Source organism: Sardina pilchardus, chromosome 1, assembly GCF_963854185.1.
Source record: "Sardina pilchardus chromosome 1, fSarPil1.1, whole genome shotgun sequence".
In the NCBI taxonomy this organism is placed as follows: domain Eukaryota; kingdom Metazoa; phylum Chordata; class Actinopteri; order Clupeiformes; family Clupeidae; genus Sardina; species Sardina pilchardus.
The window spans coordinates 536,137-541,136 of NC_084994.1; positions in this window are offsets into that span (position 1 = coordinate 536,137).

The window sequence follows — 5,000 nt, forward strand, 5'->3', positions numbered from 1 at the left end:
GAATACTCACATAAATAGGAGAATAAAATGTATTGCAAGTTTTCTTTAATTTAATGTTTAAATATGCTAATTAGGCTATATCTCATTAAATATGCGCTAATTTGCATATATTTTGATGCGAAGGATCTGACCATTGGAAAAAGCCAGGTTGAAAATTATTTTTTTGTTGTGTTAATATATCAAATAAAAAAACATTTACAGAGGGGATTATGAATATCTTCTTTTGTTTTACAGTAAATCAGAAAATACTGCCAATTGGCTTAAAAAGTGGATTTTCGCCCTATTTTTAGGCTTAAAAAGTCATGTAAATCATGCCAAGAATGCTATATCAACAAATCCCTCTGTAAATATCTTCCTAATATAGTTAGGAATAAGACTGGAAAGTTTGGTGTATACAAATAACTAGTTTTGAGAAAACAGCCTTGAAGCACAGCCAATGAGATTCGTTCTCAGCTTAGACTCGTCTTTGAACTTTCGCGATTGGTTGCTAATACAAAGGAAATGTCCATATTTGGATTGCATAGCGTTATGCAGTAGAAACTGGGCTTTCCAACAGTGTGAGACACGATATGATTTGGATCAAGGTCGCGGGAGTACATGACACTTTAGAATGGGAACTTTTGAGAAAATGTGGAGAAATACATAGGCGCGAGCACACAAAAGTTCGTGAAATAAACACCTAAATGTGCAAATCGGACTTTGTTGTTTTAGTAGGGTGGTAGAATACATGCTAAGGTAGCAAACTAGCACAAAATCTCGAAATTGACCGGAGGTCACAAAAACAATGTTTTCAACTGCCGTGTCTCGCCTTAAGCACACAGCACCATAACCAGGCCCTCTTGCCCTCAATTAAGCACACAGCACCATAACCAGGCCCTCTAGATGCCCTCAATTAAGCACACAGCACCATAACCAGGCCCTCTTGATGCCCTCAATTAAGCACACAGCACCATAACCAGACCCTCTTGATGCCCTCAATTAAGCACACAGCACCATAACCAGGCCCTCTTGATGCCCTCAATTAAGCACACAGCACCATAACCAGGCCCTCTTGATGCCCTCAATTAAGCACACAGCACCATAACCAGGCCCTCTTGTCCTCAATTAAGCACACAGCACCATAACCAGGCCCTCTTGATGCCCTCAATTAAGCACACAGCACCATAACCAGGCCCTCTTGCCCTCAATTAAGCACACAGCACCATAACCAGGCCCTCTTGATGCCCTCAATTAAGCACACAGCACCATAACCAGGCCCTCTTGCCCTCAATTAAGCACACAGCACCATAACCAGGCCCTCTTGATGCCCTCAATTAAGCACACAGCACCATAACCAGGCCCTCTTGATGCCCTCAATTAAGCACACAGCACCATAACCAGGCCCTCTTGATGCCCTCAATTAAGCACACAGCACCATAACCAGGCCCTCTTGATGCCCTCAATTAAGCACACAGCACCATAACCAGGCCCTCTTGCCCTCAATTAAGCACACAGCACCATAACCAGGCCCTCTTGTCCTCAATTAAGCACACAGCACCATAACCAGGCCCTCTTGCCCTCAATTAAGCACACAGCACCATAACCAGGCCCTCTTGATGCCCTCAATTAAGCACACAGCACCATAACCAGGCCCTCTTGATGCCCTCAATTAAGCACACAGCACCATAACCAACCAGGCCCTCTTGATGCCCTCAATTAAGCACACAGCACCATAACCAGACCCTCTTGATGCCCTCAATTAAGCACACAGCACCATAACCAGGCCCTCTTGCCCTCAATTAAGCACACAGCACCATAACCAGGCCCTCTTGTCCTCAATTAAGCACACAGCACCATAACCAGGCCCTCTTGATGCCCTCAATTAAGCACACAGCACCATAACCAGGCCCTCTTGATGCCCTCAATTAAGCACACAGCACCATAACCAGGCCCTCTTGATGCCCTCAATTAAGCACACAGCACCATAACCAGGCCCTCTAGATGCCCTTAACCCTTAGATGCATAAGTGGGGTCAAAAATGACCCCAGAGGTTGTTTTCTTGCAGTATCTTCTTAATTTTAAATTTTTTTCATTTAACCTTCCATGTATTCCTCAAATAGGTTGTCTTTGACATGAGGCCATTTGGATTTGTGTCTAATTGTTATATTTTTAAAGTAATTTCATGTTTTGTATCAGTACCACCGATCCGCATAGGTGGGGTCAAAAATGACCCCAAGCATTTTCTATGGAATTTCAAAAGTTAACCCTAGGATCTTTTGATTTTTATCAAGTGTGGCAGTAAGGTATACATTTACTGTTGATTATCACATCTCATGTCAGCAGTCTCACCATCCTGAAGGCTATTTTTACACAACAACATAAATATAAGTATCATCATATAATGTGGCGGCCAAGCGTTCATAGCGACTTCACTTTTTGATCCTTCGATGTCCGCTCTTCCTATCATTGTGAAGCAGAATTCACCAAGCGATATTTACAGAGGGATTTGTTGATATAGCGTTCTTGGCCTGGTTTGTATGACTTTTTATGCCTAAAAATAGGGCGAAAATCCATTTTTTAAGCCAATTGGCAGTATTTTCTGATTTACTGGATAACAAAAGAAGATATTCATAATCACCTCTGTAAATGTTTTTTTATTTGATATATTAACACTACAAAAAAATAATTTTCAACCTGGCTTTTTCCAATGGTCAGATTCTTCGCATCAAAACATATATGCAAATTAGCGCGTATTTAATTAGACATGACCTAATTAGCATATTTAAACATAAATACAGAAAACTTGCAATACGTTTTTTTCTCCTATTTATGTGAGTATTCAACTGGTAAAGTTTCATGAAGATATCTCGAAGTTAAAACTTTTACCCTATTCACCTATGTTGAGATAATTTTAGGATGTTTACCTTTTTTGCCTTTCTAAAAGCTGTTTTGTAATAAAATGTTAATAGAAAGTGATACATCATATGTCCAACATGAAATAATATTTTTTTGACAAATATATAATAAAAATCATCATCTTTAACCAAAATGAAAGACATTATTTGAGTTTACAGCAAAAAACGCATGCATTCTAATTGGGGTCATTTTTGACCCCACTCATGGAAGAGTGTAGGTATTGGTAGCCTATGCATCTAAGGGTTAATTAAGCACACAGCACCATAACCAGGCCCTCTTGATGCCCTCAATTAAGCACACAGCACATTAACCAGACCCTCTTGCCCTCAATTAAGCACACAGCACCATAACCAGGCCCTCTTGCCCTCAATTAAGCACACAGCACCATAACCAGGCCCTCTTGCCCTCAATTAAGCACACAGCACCATAAGCAGGCCCTCTTGATGCCCTCAATTAAGCACACAGCACCATAACCAGGCCCTCTTGCCCTCAATTAAGCACACAGCACCATAACCAGGCCCTCTTGATGCCCTCAATTAAGCACACATCACCATAACCAGGCCCTCTTGATGCCCTCAATTAAGCACACAGCACCATAAGCAGGCCCTCTTGCCCTCAATTAAGCACACAGCACCATAACCAGGCCCTCTTGCCCTCAATTAAGCACACAGCACCATAACCAGGCCCTCTTGATGCCCTCAATTAAGCACACATCACCATAACCAGGCCCTCTTGATGCCCTCAATTAAGCACACAGCACCATAACCAGGCCCTCTTGCCCTCAATTAAGCACACAGCACCATAACCAGGCCCTCTTGATGCCCTCAATTAAGCACACAGCACCATAACCAGGCCCTCTTGATGCCCTCAATTAAGCACACAGCACCATAACCAGGCCCTCTTGATGTCCTCAATTAAGCACACAGCACCATAACCAGGCCCTCTTGCCCTCAATTAAGCACACAGCACCATAACCAGGCCCTCTTGATGCCCTCAATTAAGCACACAGCACCATAACCCTCTTGATGCCCTCAATTAAGCACACAACACCATAACCAGGCCCTCTTGATGCCCTCAATTAAGCACACCGCACCATAACCAGGCCCTCTTGTCCTCAATTAAGCACACAGCACCATAACCAGGCCCTCTTGATGCCCTCAATTAAGCACACAGCACCATAACCAACCAGGCCCTCTTGATGCCCTCAATTAAGCACACAGCACCATAACCAGGCTCTCTTGATGCCCTCAATTAAGCACACAGCACCATAACCAGGCCCTCTTGATGCCCTCAATTAAGCACACAGCACCATAACCAGGCCCTCTTGCCCTCAATTAAGCACACAGCACCATAACCAGGCCCTCTTGATGCCCTCAATTAAGCACACAGCACCATAACCAGGCCCTCTTGATGCCCTCAATTAATCACACAGCACCATAACCAGGCCCTCTTGATGCCCTCAATTAATCACACAGCACCATAACCAACCAGGCCCTCTTGATGCCCTCAATTAAGCACACAGCACCATAACCAGGCCCTCTTGATGCCCTCAATTAAGCACACTGCACCATAACCAGGCCCTCTTGATGCCCTCAATTAAGCACACAGCACCATAACCAGGCCCTCTTGATGCCCTCAATTAAGCACACAGCACCATAACCAGGCCCTCTTGCCCTCAATTAAGCACACAGCACCATAACCAGGCCCTCTTGCCCTCAATTAAGCACACAGCACCATAACCAGGCCCTCTTGATGCCCTCAATTAAGCACACAGCACCATAACCAGACCCTCTTGATGCCCTCAATTAAGCACACAGCACCATAACCAGGCCCTCTTGCCCTCAATTAAGCACACAGCACCATAACCAACCAGGCCCTCTTGATGCCCTCAATTAAGCACACAGCACCATAACCAGGCCCTCTTGATGCCCTCAATTAAGCACACAGCACCATAACCAGGCCCTCTTGATGCCCTCAATTAAGCACACAGCACCATAACCAGGCCCTCTTGATGCCCTCAATTAAGCACACAGCACCATAACCAGGCCCTCTTGATGCCCTCAATTAAGCACACAGCACCATAACCAGGCCCTCTTGCCCTCAAT